This window comes from Sphaerodactylus townsendi, linkage group LG12 (assembly GCF_021028975.2).
Source record: "Sphaerodactylus townsendi isolate TG3544 linkage group LG12, MPM_Stown_v2.3, whole genome shotgun sequence".
Lineage (NCBI taxonomy): Eukaryota > Metazoa > Chordata > Lepidosauria > Squamata > Sphaerodactylidae > Sphaerodactylus > Sphaerodactylus townsendi.
The window spans coordinates 15,765,859-15,782,503 of record NC_059436.1 but is presented as its reverse complement, the minus strand read 5'-3'; the positions used below and the strand labels follow the sequence as shown (position 1 = coordinate 15,782,503).

Genomic DNA, 16,645 nt, shown 5'->3' with positions numbered 1-16,645 from the left:
GGGTGGGATTCAAATAATTTAACAACTGGTTGTTTACAAGCACCACTTTAACAACCGGTTCTGCCGAAGTGGTGCGAACCTGCTGAATCCCACCACTGCTTAAATCTATCACTTTTACAGATCCAGAAGATCTGGTTCCTGAGGCTGGTTCCCTACCCAAAGGCAAAGTATAGGGTACAAAATGGGATCCATAGGGCAAACTGTGCTTGAACCCAGAAGACTGAGGGTCCCCAAAGTATGTGTTCACCCTATGACATTAAGAGTGTATAGAATCACATTGGTAGCCTAGTGTCAGAATCAGTGTGGTATAGTGGTTAGAGTGATGAATTAGGATTTGAGACCCAAGTCTGAATCCACACTGTGCTCTGGAATGCTCAAAGGGTGACTTTGGGCCGGTCACTCCCTCTCGACCTAGCCTATCTCGAAGTATTGTTGAGAGGATAAAACAGGGAGAGGAGAACAAGGTGCTTTGTGTCCCCAGGAGGTCGAAAGGCAGCCTACAAATGATATAAATAAAATAAGCCATTTACCATTTCACTAGCTTCATGATTGTTAATAAATTTATCATCATTAAATGCTATATACTAAATGACACCAGTATGTATAGTATGTTGATATTTCATGTATTTAAATGCACTGCAATAGGGGTACAGGAGGAGGACCAACAGACTTAGGCTTTGCCCCAGAGGTATCTCTCTCTGGCCCATCATGTGCAAATATCACAATTCCTCCTGGGAGCCTGTGTGGCGTCTCTACTTTTCCGAGATCAATCATTTGCTGAATCCATGGCTTCAGCCTTTCAAAGTCTCTCCGTCACTTATCTGTGTCCTGCATCTCTCTAAGGGCATCCTGTGCGAATGACTCTTCTTCTTGACTGTATCCATCGCAATTTATTAGCTGTGTACAATGTGTATATATACTCTGTCAATCTCTGCAAGTTCTGATAGCCAGCGCAGGCGGAATGCAAGTGTGGCTGGGAGCCAAGAGCAGAGGAAGTTAGCTGTAATAGCCAAACAGATTCTCCTGTCTTATAACATGTCTTTGCCTGTCTCTCTAGACCTTACTGCATCGAGAACAGTCTGATGCAGTTATAGATTTTGGAGTGCAGCACAAAGCAAAAAGGACAACATGGATACTGAAGGCAGGCACTGGCGGTTATGCTCCGAGAATAATTATGGGTGCAAGTTACATCCCTTTGAAGTCATTAGCAAAACTCTCATTGATTTTAATTGATCTTGATTAAGGCCTACAGCTGCTGAAAGGGAAGCACTTGAAAGTTAAATGATATCTGTATGTCAGTATTAGATTGGGTGGCCAACTGTCCTGTTCCTTTTGGGGGGGAGCACTGTCAAATCTTTGCGCACCTGAGAGCCAGTGTGGTGTATTGGTTAAGAGCAGTTGAATTCTAATCTGGAGAACTGGGTTTGATTCCCCACTCCTCCACATGAGTGGCAGAGGCTTATCTGGTGAACCAGATGTGTTTCCACACTCCTACATTCCTGCTGGGTGACCTTGGGCTAGTCACAGTTCTTTGGAACTCTCTCACCTCCACCTACCTCTCAAGGGGTCTGTTGTGGGGAGAGGAAGGGAAAGGAGCTTGTAAGCCACCTTGAGTCTCCTTAAAGGAGAGGAAGGTGGGGTATAAATCAAAACTCTTTTCTTCTTCTTCTTGTAAAGACTGCTCACAATTCATCCCAGTTCTGTATCTCTTATGCTTCCTTGCACTGCATAGGAGTCACAATTAACCGTTGCTAATTTCAGGACATAATTTTATCTTTCGCTCCTACCCCTTCAAATGATTTGGGGGCAAATTTAGAAGAAGCATGGACCTTAATGGCTCCTTCTACTGAGATTCCAAGTTGTGGTTGTTCAGACAGACTGTTCTTTGTCAAAAGCTACAGAAAATCTCATATTTTTTTCTTCCTTCACCAGCAATTTTATGTGTGTGTGTGTTTATATGTATGTATGTATGTATATATGTATATATGCATATACACATATACATGCATACATACATGCATACATACATACACACACACACACACAGAGAGAGAGAGAGAGAGAGAGAGAGAGAGAGAGAGATATGGGCTCCATCTGTTGCTATAGAAAGAAGATAAAGTTATGGGAGTAAAACAAGTAGATGATTGAAGGGAAGATAAGACATCTGGCCAGCCAGTGGAAAGATGTTATAGAATGTGATGTTGTCTATAGAGAATGGGTTGCATATCTCCTAAATCCATTCCCTTTTGTGCTTGCACATAATGGTGAAACATTTGGGTTATGGGACTTTTTCACACTGTACTGATGAAAAACTAATTGGCTATTGCTTATTGCATATTTATATTAGAAGCTCACAGCCAAAAACTGGCTGATTATTTTACTTGAATACAGGACATTTCTTTAGTCACTTTGCCTCTGACCTCCCTGCCTGATAAGACCTCTTTCCAATCTTCCGTGTGCCCCACCCCACTACACGTTTCCAAGGAAGGTGCCTGAGGTTTGCATCGCAGTCAAATGTACCACCTTTCCCTTTTCTGACAAATGCTGGACATTCTGACAGCTTTGTCCCTGCAGCAGTTGGAATGGCCATGAATATTCCGTGCCACCATATCAGCTCAGCCAATCGATCTCAGCAGCTTCATTGTTATAAGTGCTATGCAATAGAAATCCTCATTATTGTGCTCTTGTTTTGTATAGCAACACTGAAATCCTGATTTGAACAGATTAAGCATTGGCCCAAAGGCACTCAGGATTCTGGGGATCAGGATGGAAAAATACCACAAAACAGAATTTAATGCTGAGATATACATGCAACCTGATTTTATACATATTTGAATGTATTATTGTGTTCACTGAGGCCAGTTCCCAGGCAAGAGGGTTAGTCAGATATCTTTTGCTCCTCTCACAGAAAATTGACTTCAAACATTCTGTTCAGCTTTGTTTTGGAAGCAACTGGAATGACTGAGAACATTCCATTCCTCCACATCCACTCTGTCAGTGGAAGGCTAACAATTCACTGTCATTAATGCTAAGCAATACAGAGTCACTGACTTCACATTGGTCCCTTGCGCACATGCAGAATAACGCACTTTCAATCCACTTTCACAACTGTTTGCCAGTGGATTTTGTTATTCCGCACAGCTGCAAAGTGCATTGAAAGTGGATTGAAAGTGCACTATTCTGCACAGGACTGCAGACTAAACAATGTCATGAAATACAAACACAGACTTTCTTGCTATGAACAGCTTATATTAGGTAGATAGAAAAACAGAACAGGATTCAATCATGGATAGTATGTGTGTCCCTGTGTACAAAATGCAGAGCTTTCTTGTTCCCTGCATAGTAAGGATGATGTAGTGGTCAAGAGCGGTAGACTCTAATCTGGAGTACCGGGTTTGCTTCCCCACTCCTCCACCTGAGTGGCAAATCTAATTGGGTAATACAGGTTTGTTTCCCCATTCCCACACATGAAGCCTGCAGGTGGTGACCTTAGGCACAGTTCTCTGAGAACCCTCTCAGCCCCACCAACCTCACAAGTAGTCTGTTGTTAGGAGAAGAAGGGAAGGAGTTTGTAAGTTGCTTTGAGACTCCTTAATAGCTGAGAAAAGCAAGGTATAAATCCAAACTTCTCTTCTTCTAACAGGTTATAGGATTGGTCATTACAGGGAATGTTTCCCAGGAAGGAAACAGTGCTTTTGATGCACTGGCATATTTGCTCGTTTGACAATATGAACGCTGAGACAAGCACACCAACAGGCAATGCAACTCAGTAATGGAGCTACACGTCTCCAAACTGCAAAATAAAATGTGGGCAGAACTCTTCTACATTCCTTGGCTCCTCCTTCCAGTTAGCCACAAGACATCTGCTTCCTCTGCTGTCTATAAAACACCACACTAACTGTTATGCCCAAGCTATGTGAGGTGTGTCCTACCCTACCAGCCATAAGTGTTCACTGATTATCATAATACCTCTAGGCAACCAGCTTCCACCTGCTCTAGAAATATCAACCGACAATTAGGTAGTTCCACAATAGAATCATAGAATCATAGAATTAGAAGAGACCCCAAGGGCTATCAAGTTCAACCCTTTGCAATGCCAGAACACATAATCAAAGCACTGCTGACAGATGGCCATCCAGCCTCTGTTTAAAAACCTCCAAAGGAGGAGACTCCACCACACTCTGAGGTAGTGCATTCGACTGTCAAACAGACCTCACTGTCATGAAGTTTTTCCTGACTTTTAGGTGGAATCTCTTTTCCTTCACCATTACTCCTGGTCCTTGTCTCTGGAGCAGCAGAAAACAAGCTTGCTCCCTCACCAACATGACAGCCCTTCAAATATCTAAACAGGGCTATCATGACACCTCTTAACGTTCTCTTCACCAAACTAAACATCCCCAGCTCCCTAAGTCTCTCCTCATAGGGCATGGATTCCAGACCTTTGAATAGCTCATCACCTTCAACTGACACCACACAATGGCATTTCCATTTCAAGAGAAAAAAGGGCACAAACTCCCAAATCTGCATGAGTTTCTTCCCTGTTTTCCTCCCTGCTGCAGAATCAAACTCATGTCTTTCTGTAGAGGAAAGTCCAAATGGTCACAGCAGGCACCAGCTCCTGCATTAACAGCTCGTGCAGTCCAGTGATCCCCATGTGTTTTCCCTGGCAGCCCCGCCTGCACATCCAGGGAAAATGGAACAGTGCTTCCAGTTTCCCATGACAAAAGAAGTGTTTACAGCAGGCGCAGTGACAGCTGTCTGAACGCCACATTTATTTACAAAACGTTAGTTAAATTACTGACAGTTGGCCCAGCAAAGGGAAAGCAGAGGAGGCCAGGATGAGAAAGCCTGTGTCTCGATCATGCAGCAGTGTCTGACTTCTCCCCATAGATCACCTCTCCCCCTTTTTAGAAAAATCCCCCCCCCCACCACCACCAAATTTTGTTTCTTGGATGGGTTTGCATTCCTCCACTTGTGGGCCCTGCACTGCATTGGGAGAGCGCCCACTCTCCAGGACTGCATGGGAAAGCGCCAGGCTCCAAACTGGAGTCAATGCAGCTCTTGTTACAAGCTGTTGCACAAGCTGCTGCTCAACATCAATCCAGAAGAGCTGTTTATACAGAGTTTGCCCAGGCCAGCATTGTCCTCATGTTGACCCATGGAGGAACTGGGTAGCAAGAAGGACTCAGAATAGAATTGTTCCAACTGGGAAAACCAAGACCAAGGAATGTCGAAGAAGAGGCCTTAAGTCCATGGGTTTGGACTTTCTGATGGTTGCAGAACCCATCACAAGGTTTCACAGAGCTGCCACTTTTTTGCTGTCTTTTGGAGGGCCCTTAAGCTCATGTGCATGAAGAAGTAGAGTTCGGATTTATACCCCATCTTTCTCTCAAGTAAGGAGACTCAAGGTGGCTTACAAGCTCCTTTCCCACCCCACCCCCCAAAGTCTGCTTTGTGGTTTCATTTCTCCTTTGTCCAAACTTAACCTGTGATTGTGCACCATTTTCTTTCCCCCCACAACTAAGTTTTCTCATAAATGTACAAACTGTGAAAAATCAAGAAGTATTGGATAGAAGTACATATGAAAATGCAAAAAAAAAATACTTAAACAATTTTTTTCCTTTATTGCCAAAACTATGCTATTAGGTATTTTGCATGAAAATCTTCCAAAGAAGCTTAGTGAACTATGTTGGCATTTATCAACAGCTGCAAGGGTTATAGTTGCATCCCGCTGGAAAGTTGGAAGAGATCTTAACACAGAATTCTGGGAAGATAAAGTTAGAGAATGTGCCGCAATGGCCAAATTAACAAATCATGTAAACAGAGGCCCTTTCCGCACGGGCCATAAACAGGGTCCTAGGGATGGTAAAAACCATGTCCCCTGGTCTGTGAGACACGCCGGAAGGCCAGAGGGGACGGTAAGGCGTTTGGGGGACAGCACAGCCTCTGCATAGGCTGCCCTGTCTTCCCCACCCCTACCGGGACCATCCATGCGAATGATCCCAGGGGGTGCGTTGGCGTCGTTTATGCCGATGCACCCCTGCAGCGTGGCCATGCGGAAATGGCCAGACAGTGAAAACAAGAGTTTTATGAGAAATGGGAAATGTATTTCTTGTACAAGACTGAATCGATTATGTAAGAAGATTAATAGTAAAAATATTAATTCGTTATTGTTTAAGATATAAATAACTGTGTATTAGACACTCCTTTTTTGTTTTGGAACTAAGGTTAGAGGGTAATGAATTCTGAAGCTATGTAATGTTCTTGCTAAACAATAGCCAGCATGGTGTAGTGGTTAAGAGCAGGTGGATTGTAATCTTGAGAACCGGGTTTGATTCCCCACTCCTCCACTTAAGTGGCAGAGGCTTATCTGGTGAACCAAATGTGTTTCCATGTGTTTCCGCACTCCTACATTCCTGCTGGGTGACCTTGGGCCAGTCACAGTTCTTCGGAACTTTCTCAGCCCCACCTACCTCACAAGGCAGGTGTCTGTTGTGGGGAGAGGAAGGGGAAGGAGCTTGTAAACCACCTTGAGTCTCCTTACAGGAGAGAAAGGTGGGATATAAATCTAAACTCCTCCTCTTCTTCTTACTTCTTCTTCTTCTAAATCATATCAGTGTTGTAATTTTATGATCCAATGTGTTTATGTGTACTGTATTTTCTTTTTCCTCTTTCTATATTTTGTTATCTATTTATCTATTTTTAAACTCTACTTGAGCACATTAATAAATTTTAAAAAGAATGATAAAATATTGTAAGTTGGCTGTGACTCGACAGCACTTTTCACTACCATGCACTAACAATTCTCCCTCAGGTCCATCTCCAGTAGAGATAAGGTCACTCCCAAGGAAGAATGACTTCGTTAAGGGTAGAACCATCTTTTTTTGGAACTGTGTGAGGTTAAGTTTCTGAATGGAAACAAGTGGGGCGGGGGGGGTGGGGATGTGAATTTCTGCATGATGTCAAACATTTTGAAAACCTGACCTGCCTGCAGACTGTGACATTTGGAGTTTTGACAAGAAACCAGAACTGCATGAGAAAAGATAAGTGCTTTTTCTGGCCTTCTGAGAAAGATACTTGGAGTTTTACGAGTTCACAAATGGCAATTCTTCTACTTCAGTGTGCTCGTTTCTTTTTGTTCCAAGGTTGTTAATCGTTGCCACGAGACTCTGGCTAACTAGCAAAATTAACTACAGTTTAGCTGCAGCTAAATTTGCAGAGAAGGAGCAGTTTTTTTTTAAAAAAAAGAGGCGAAATTAATGGGGCTTTTGAGAGAATGAAACAAAACAACCTCTGAGAATCTAAGCACCTGAATAATAAATCCCGCTGGATTTTCAAGTGCGCTTGGTGAGGAAGTCCGTTAAAGTTTCTTTGAAAATCCTAGCTTAGATCCTTTAGTTATGGCTTGCTTCGAAAGCTGATGTTAGCTTTCTAAGCACGCTAGGATTCGTATGAAGATCAAGAGAAGGGAACACAGTTTACTAGAGATGGGTGGAGAATTTAACGCCTTTACTCTGAACAGCTTCTGGATCAGATGTGTGAACCCGATGCCTAATTTGTAAAAGAAACAGTACTGGTGCTCAAGGTGGGAAGCAAAGACTCTCCAAGAAGCAGTATTCACATGCAGGAGAGTAAGGTAGCAGAGGAGACCAAACTGTTGCAGGTGGTAGATTTCAGTTGTTAAACATTTCTTTCCACCTCTGTTGTCATTTTGTCCAATGTGTGGGTTTGTTATTAGACACAGTTCCTGTCTCTTACTCCTGCATATGTGAGGCCCTTTCTGAATAGGCCAATTAAACCAGGATAACACCGGCCCTTTCCCCACTCACTGTTTGCTGCGTGCTACTCTCGCCGAGTAGCGCGGGGTCCAACTGCACTCCCCACTACAGGGCGGTTACAACGCAGCCGCCCCGACTCTGCTGCTCTTGAGCTTTCAGCTCGAAGCGGGTCATTCTAAGGCGCTGCTTTCAAAAGCGAAGCGCGCTTTTGATGACTCACGCAGGGCGTGGAGAGCAGGGGAGACCCGGGGAACAGGACCCTCGTGCTAAAAAGGTCTTGGACCAGACAAAACGGATGTCATTTTAAAAGTGGGGAAATGGCCACCAGTAAAAAAACCCGGGTTGGGGGGGGGGGGAACTTCGCATGGATTCTGATCCTAACGTGGATCTGCTCTATGTCTCCCCCCCCCCATCAGGGTTTTTTGAGAATCATGTTATGTGCAATTCTTTTGTTTTAACACAGTTCGCAGCCCCGTGGCTGTGAGTCGTGTTAAAACACGAGAATAGCACATTACGTGATTCTCAAAAAACTCTTCCCTGGCTCCCATCTGTAGAGCCACTCAGGGGAAACGGGCCTGTATCATGGCTCGGGGGTTGGTCCTGGGGGAAAAAAGACAGGCAGGGGATGGGGGGAAGTGCCTACATGTGAAGGTGTGCGCCCCAGCCAACGTGCTGGCTGTCGGCGGGACAGCCAGCCATGCGAAGGGGCTGGGCCAGGACGGGTTCATATAACCCACCTTTCTTGGCCTGTGTGGAAAGGGCCTTAGAGCTTGCTTTGGTTACACAGCAAAAAGACATTCTGCACATGCTCATGGGCTCTCTGTTCTCCTGATGCAGGGAAAAAAAGTCCCACCAAGTGGAAGAGCCAGAGATCCTGGTTCAAATCCCCTCTTTGGCCATGGAAGTTCATTGGGTGACCATCACAAACTCTCAACCTGGACTCTCTCACAGATAAGAAAGTTGATAGAAAATTGTAAGAAAGTTGATAGCAAGTTGAACCACTCCCTACCTTTGGTGAAGGTTGTAAAAATGAAACGTTTTACTCTTTGCTTACTCTAAAAAATGTTGTCTACATGACAAGATTGGATAAGGAAACCAAAGGTTGACTAAATACTCTAACCCTGAGATTGTACTTTCTAGACCTAAACTATTTCTGAGATAAGAGAAAATGTTTTGTATTTTGTAAAGTCCAGGATTAGCTGTAGAAACCAAGAGAAAACTCAGGGCACTTTCGCACATGCAGAATCATGCACTTTCAATCCACTTTCACAATTGTTTGCAAGTCGATTTTGCTATTTCTCACAGGAAAATCCCGCTGCAAAGTGAATTGAAAGTGGATTGAAAGTGCATTATTCTGCATGTGCAAAAGTGCCCTCAGAGAACTCTACATTACTCCAGGGAAAACCTATAGACTGGGTGGGAGCTTTGGGAGTGGACCAGGAGAATCAGATAGGTTAGAAGAGGCTGGCAACAGGTATATAACAACAGTGTAAATTAGTATAAAATTACACAAGATCTGGAAGAGATTCCAAAACAATTCTAGCCATGCCAGAGACTCACAATTTAATTCTAAGCAAAGTGACTCCCTTGTGAGTCCACTGAAGTCAGTGGACTTAGAAGAGGGTGGCCAACCTGTAGTTGGGGCACGGAGATCTCCTGGAATTGCAGCTAACTTCAAAAGAACAGAGTTCCCTGGAAGGAAATAGTTGTTTCGAAGGCTGAACTCAATGGCATTATTGGGTAGCTCCCCCCTAACCTTGACCTCCCCAGTCCACCCCCAAATCTCCAGGAATTTCCAACTCAGAAGCCTTAGCTTAGAAAGTTGCTTTGGACTACACTGTCAGCCACTTAAACTCGGCTGAAATGCTTCATTCGATGTCAGCCAAGCAGTTTACGAATATTATTCTTGTAATCCTTATGTAACAGCTGCACCAGGAATGGATGCCAGCAAGGCTTGGAGCTGAAGAATAAATCTGCATCTTCCTTTCCAGATTGCAAAGCTCAGGTGTGTCTCCAATCAAGTTCTCTGTGCATTTAAAAAAAACCACTACCTCTTTGCCTCATAATCCATATCAGGTTCTTGAAGGTAGAAGCAATTCAGGACAGGCAATTTGGCAAGTTGCTCTCCAGCTTCCGGGAGGCCTTCTTCTCCTCCATTACCAGGAACCAAGTGTTATAGTAAAGTGGAGGCAATGCATAGACTCCTTTTAAAGATCAGGCCTGAAATTGTCCACAGTGATGGAGAACGTGAACGTCCAGGGGAGGGGGTAGAGAGATACGAGCAATTTTCGACAGAAAACCAGGCTCTCAAAACCAAATGGACAAACATTTCTTGGAGCCGTTCCGGGGCTCTGCATGTGTCTGATAAAACAGACGCAGGTGTTGCACTGTTTATGGCTGGAAACATCGAGTTGGTCAAAATCACCCATTTCTAGTAGGGGGGAAATGTGATATTTCACCAGCTGCTCAACCTGGAATCCATGGCTACTTTTATTTCACTCTGTCCTCCATGTGAAAATACAGGCTTCTCTTGGCTCCTTTATGCTACACCTTCCCCAAATGCATGCATCTCAACAACCAGTTTGGCCTGTGGTTTACACAGAGGATGCTCTGGACCATGTTTCGCAAAATCTCATTTTATGTACACCTCATGCTTGCCCCCGTGTAGCTACCATCTGTTCCCAGGCTATGAAAGTAAAAGGCTGTGGACTATCTCTAGTAGATTCATTCTTGCCTCTTGATGGATTATTTCTAATCACTTTTTAATGTTAATCAAAATGAACTGAGACTTTTTTTCAGAGCTAAAACTTGCAGCTCGTTTCCTACAAAACCTGCACAGAGACTAACTCAGCTGTCTAATTCAGCCCTGATGAACAAGCAGTGATCTTTACAACCCAATCTTCTGTATGTTTACTTGGGATTCAGTAGGATATTCACCTATTAATCAGTAGGTGCCCTGGGATGCTATCCTGAAAGACTAGTCCTCAAGAGATGTTTATGAAGGTTAGAGCCACTGATTTCAACAGCATCTCCTTTCTGGTGTATGCTTAGAATACATTAACACACCAGGATCCATCTTTAACACAAGCCTGGAAGCATTTGGGTGCTCATTTTAGATACCCTGAGCATGATCCAGCCCCAGTCAACCATATTCAGTCCCATTCATTTCAGCAGGAGGGAATAAAGATCTATAAATCTTTCCCGCTGACATCAATGGGGCTCAAATAAATGAGGTCCATCGCAGTTGGATCATGCTTCCTCTTCTTTTTTCCATTAGGCTATTTTGTGCAAAATTTTGCACTGCCAGCCCAGAATATTCACAACAAAGGCCATGAGTTCTTACTCAGAATATTCACCACCATGTCCATGAGTTCTTACTCAGAATATTCACCCCCAAGTCCATGAGTTCTTACTCTAGGTACAACCTCAAGAAGCTCAAAGTGGGTATTAAAAACCACTTGTAGGATTTTATTTAAAATAATATCAAACAATGTAACATTTTCACCACACCATAGCCAAGTCTGCTTTACAGATGAATAACCAGAGAGCTGCTAGGTCCAAGGCTTAGTAAGGGCAGCAGGCCAGGCAGTGTGACAATGTAGCTTTTTCTTAATCCGAAACCAGGAGCTTTTTTTTTTAAAAAAGGAAAGTACATAATACTGCTTGTGAATAGGAAACATTTGACATGAGACTGCAACTGAACTAGGACAGCTTACCTGAACAGTGAGAACTCAGAATTTGTGTTTCCACAGCCATCCTCAATTATCCTCCATGGTGGTTCTGGAGGAGATAAGCATCTATCCCGGGCTGCAGAAGTGATTATGTACAGTGTTCAGTCTCCAAAGAAGGCAAGTGAGTAGAGGGAGAGGGTCAGAAGAGTAATCTGTGTCACCCAAGCCAATGGGCCCTCTATGCAAATGAGCGAAACAGCTTGCTCTGTTCCCATGCAAAAGCAAAGGCCATTGAGATGCTGATGGCAGGAACATCACTTGAATCCTGCCAGCCTGTCACAACTGTACCAACAACAGTGTTTGGAATATGCACAACAGTTTCTACCAATTTATAAAGGTGTAGCCCGAAACACGGGCCTTGTGTTTTTAACTAACCTCACTGTGTAAACTATAAAATACTACAGATGTTATAAGTTTGCTGCTCAGCCTCCGTGGTTCTCTGTATTGTTTTGGTTGAGTTCTTTCCCCCCTTTTTGGAATTCAGTTTGGCCCTCTACCAGACCAAAGATCTCAGCAGGTGCCAACCCATGCCACCTGCCCTTCCTGTGAAACCATCATAAAAAAACACCTTCCCACATCCCTCTTTACCTGCACTGACATGGAAGTTCAGGCCCCTTCCACATATGGAGAATAATGCACTTTCAATCCACTTTCACAATTGTTTGCAAGTGGATTTTGGTATTCCACACAGTAAAATCCAGCTGCAAAGTGCATTGAAAGTGGATTGAAAGTGCATTATTCTGCATGTGCGGAGGGGGCCTCAGAGTTGACAGTTCAAAGGCAGAACTGTTCAGAAGGGTCACATTTTGGAAGGTACCCCCACCAGACTGCAGGCCTTTGGCTTAGTCTGCTTGCAGCCAAGTCACCTGAAGCAGCCGCCCATCAGCCGATGTTCCTCTTTCCCTAGCTTACTTCGCCTTACAGCTAATCCTGCCTTGAGTCCCCAGCATATTCCTGCTGGTCTTGAGAGACTCCTGCGTCAACCCCGCAGTTCTGACAGAAGCGTTATGAAAGGGAAACGTCTTACTGGCTAAGCTACAAGGAGCTGAGTCTGCCACTGACAGAAATTGCCTTTTAAAATCCTTGCATACAGCAATCTTTTCACATTCAGACCGGCTCTGTCTTCTACCACTCTGGCTCTCGGTGCTGCTGACTTTCTGCTTTCCCAATAAACTGCTCCCCCACCTTGGAAAAAAAATCAGGAACAACAACTCTGCATCAGCGCCAGCAAGCGAACCAAAGAGACTGGGAGCCGCTGCTAGCAATCTTCTTTGCCTGCTGCTGAATAGACAAGGTGTTCTCAGGATTCATTTGAAAGGTGAGCTTGAGAAGGGCCATCAGTGGCACCCCTAGCTGGAGTGCTTCAGAAGAAGCACATCAGAAGGGGATGAAGTTACTAACTGCAGAGAAGGGGCCCAGAAAAGAAGTCTTGGTTTCCAGTAGCTCCTGCCAGTAACCATTATTTCTTTAATGGCTGTATATTGGGAGAAAGGGAATGAGGGCATTTTCAGCTCTTTCTGCTCAGAGGTTATCTGTGGTCACAAAGTGTGTCTGGGGGGAGTGCTAGAAACCTCTTCTTTTTCCTTCAAAGAGCAGGGGAAACTGGAAACGGAGAGATAATCTTGTATATAGCACATGCACCTACATTTTTATATCCCAAGGGGTATGGGCCGTTCCTCCTAAACAACTACACAATTCCATTTTGGTTTGTTTTCTTTGGATCACAGCAAAGCAGAAAGCTTTCTGGCATGCCACCAACTTAAGCAGTCACCTTACGCAATGCACAGAGAGGGGCCATAGATCAGTGGCAGAGCATCCACTTAGGAAGCCAGCGTGGTGTAGTGGTTAAGAGCAGGTGGATTCTAATCCGGAGAACTGGGTTTGATTCCCCACTCCCCCACCTGAGTGGCAGAGGCTTATCTGGTGAACCAGATATGTTTTTGCACTCATACATTCTTGCTGGGTGACCTTGGGCTAGTCACAGTTCTCTCAGAACACTCTCAGCCCCATCTACCTCCCAAGGTATCTATTGTGGGGAGAGGAAGGGAAAGGCACCTTGAGTCTCCTTACAGGAGAGAAAGGTGGGGTATAAATCCAAAACTACTACTATTACTACTACTACTACTCTTCGTTGCTCCTTACAGCTTTGTCATCTGTTGATTGAATATTGGCCAGTCCCCTCCCGGGGGGTTAATGCCGGACATCATCTACTTATTTTAATTGTGGAAGATCACTGCTGCTAGTGTTTTAATGTTTAATTTGTTTATTGTTTTAACTGAAACTATTTGTTGTATTTAAATGTTGATTGGTTAATTATTCGTTATTGGTTATTATTGGTAATTGGTTATTATTAAATAATAATAATAGGTTATTATTATTAAATAATAATAATAATAGGTTATTATTAAATACTACTACTACTACTACTACTACTACTACTACTAATAATAATAATAATAATAATAATAATAGTTATCCCTGGGCGTACTCGCTTTATGTGTTCAAGAGCATTAGATGTAGCCTTGACTCAAGGGGCCAAGCAACAAAGCCATTATAATGCCCATTTGCAAGCACAGGCACTTGTCAAACCAGGGATATGCTCAGTGAAACTCTTCATAAGCTCCTTTCCTTTTCTGTGATAGGTATCACTCAATATTTATTAGCAGTATGATTAACGGGGCTTGTAAGATGGAGATGTTCCACCAGGCCTATAGTTGAGACAGCAGTGATTATCTCCACATTTCCCTAACTTCTTATCTTGTCTATTACTACTATGTGATCTAGCTGGGCTGGGTGGACTTGGTGCTGTTAGGTTTCTCCTAAATAACCACTGGAGGGTAATTTAAAATTCTATGATACATATATAGTATTGTAAGCTACCCCGAGTTCATCTTTGATTGGGAAAGGACATGGTATCAATTCAGAGCCAACATGGTATAGTGGTTAAGAGCAGGTGGATTCTAATCTGGAGAAGCAGGTTTGATTCCCTACTCCTTCACCTGAGTGACGGAGGCTTATCTGGTGAACCAGATGTGTTTCCACACTCCTACATTCCTGCTGGATGACCTTGGGCTCATCACAGTTCTCTCAGGACTCTCTCAGCCCCACCTACCTCACAAGGTGTGGGGAGAGGAAGGGAAAGGAGCTTGGGCTAGTCACAGTTCTCTCAGGACTCTCTCAGCCCCACCTACCTCACAAGATGTGGGGAGAGGAAGGGAAAGGAGCTTGTAAGCCACCTTGAGTCTCCTTACAGGAGAGAAAGATAAGGTATAAATCCAAACTCTTCTTCAATATTTTTTGAAAAAAATTAAATAGGGTCTCTTGAGGAATAATGGCATGAGGTCTGAAACATTCACACACATAAAAAAGGTTCAGTTTATGGCAGGCCATGGTAAATATCATTTTCTAAGTGAATTCATACAACAGTCCATACAACTTTACTGATTCTTTAAGGTCAAGGCTTTGCCACTAAGGGAGTTGCACAGAAACAGGGCGAGACCCCATCTTGTACTGCAAAAGGGGTGGGTGGGGGGGGGGGGACCCTGAAATGCCAGGCCTTTTCAAAATGCAATAATCCCCAGGAAAGTTAAGGAGGAGAACAGGCAGAAGCAGGTCAGAGTTATATTTTTATAGTCCAGAGCTCTGAAATAAATAATTTCAGAGGATGAAAAATATCAGGCACTGAACTTTACGAACATCAAAATGAGATGAATATTTCATGGGAACTGTGAGCCACAAGTCTGAACCCTGGAAGGGAACATGAATACAGATCCGATAACAAGGATTCTGATGGTCGGACAAGAACGGAGGGAATAAGTCAGGGCAGAGAAAGAGAGGGTGATGTGCGGATGAGCTGGAGAAAAATCCCAATCACCCCTCCTCCACTGATATAGACAGTCAGATCTATACCTTCTCTTTTTAAAGGCAGCCTCGTATTCGCAAATCCCTCTCCACAACCAGCATGCAGGCAGATGACTGCCTGGAGCATGAGCCGTGACTTATAAATACTGTAGAAAAATAAAACAACAGCGGTGTGGAAGCTAAACAGAGAAGGAGATCCCAGGGAACTCTGTGGTCACAGCTGGAGGGAAAATTCAACCAGGGTCATAGAACCGGCTGCCCCAGTATACATAACACTATTTACAGTAATCTTTTCCCACCAGACCATGTCTCTGCGCATGCGGCCATGCAGAGGCATCTGGCCATGGCGATCTGTCTTAAGTCTGCATTTCAGGCCACAATTCTAAAGGGCACTTTCCTGGGAGTTTGTCCCATTGAATAACATGGGACTTGCTTCCGAGTAGACTGGCTGAGGCTTGCTTTCCTTGTGATTGCCGATGTTTTTAAATTGATCTGGTCTCCTAGGTCCATGTGCCTCTGAGCATACACGGAATGCATACACGCATAAAATGAAACGAGCTTTCTTTTAAGGACTTGATACGTGTGGATTCTGTGTTACCAAACACACTTTACAAATGGATGCATATCACTGTCACATTTAAGGAGCACAGCTCGTTGTGAAGGCAAACCCTGGGTGCAGCTATACAATGCGACAAAGGTAGCCATACCTGTATGTGATGCCTTTATGCACAGACATGCTGTATGACAACAAATACATACAGACATACTAATAATAGCAAGAACTATTCAGCAGATTTTTTCCCCCTGCCTTTTCATCCTCTGTTTTTGACAATGGGCCAGAAATATAACAATTCCGACTAGACAAGTAATGTTTTAGCAAAACAATAAAAGCGAGGCCTATTTTGTGTTAACTCTCTCATTGTTAAGACTGGTATATTACTATACCCAGGACCGATTTGGTCTTAACCAGAAAATAGAATTTTATAGTTATATGTATGCCATTAAAAAGTCAAGTTCAAAGATGTTTGAAATCTAATAGCTATTTGCTTTGGATCAGAAGGGATCCAACTTGCATTTTGTTGCGTAGGTAAATGGAACCCTTTATAGAACAGACATGAGGTTTTTGATAATAGAATCTTTCCAAACTCATTCTTTCAGCTGCCGGGAATAGTTTTGGTTTCTTTGTTCGTTCTATCCAGCCTGCAATAAACTTTCATTATACCCCAAAACGTCTTCCAAAGGTATACACGTGTATCGTAAAATTTGCAAAAGATA

General features: G+C 43.6%; 1 protein-coding gene across 9 annotated transcripts in view; it reads right to left on the bottom strand.

Annotated features, from left to right (window-relative positions):
- NTM (neurotrimin) overlaps nt 1–16,645 on the bottom strand; it is an 879,909-nt gene that overhangs the window by 336,019 nt on the left and 527,245 nt on the right. The gene's annotated exons all lie outside the window — the stretch shown is intronic.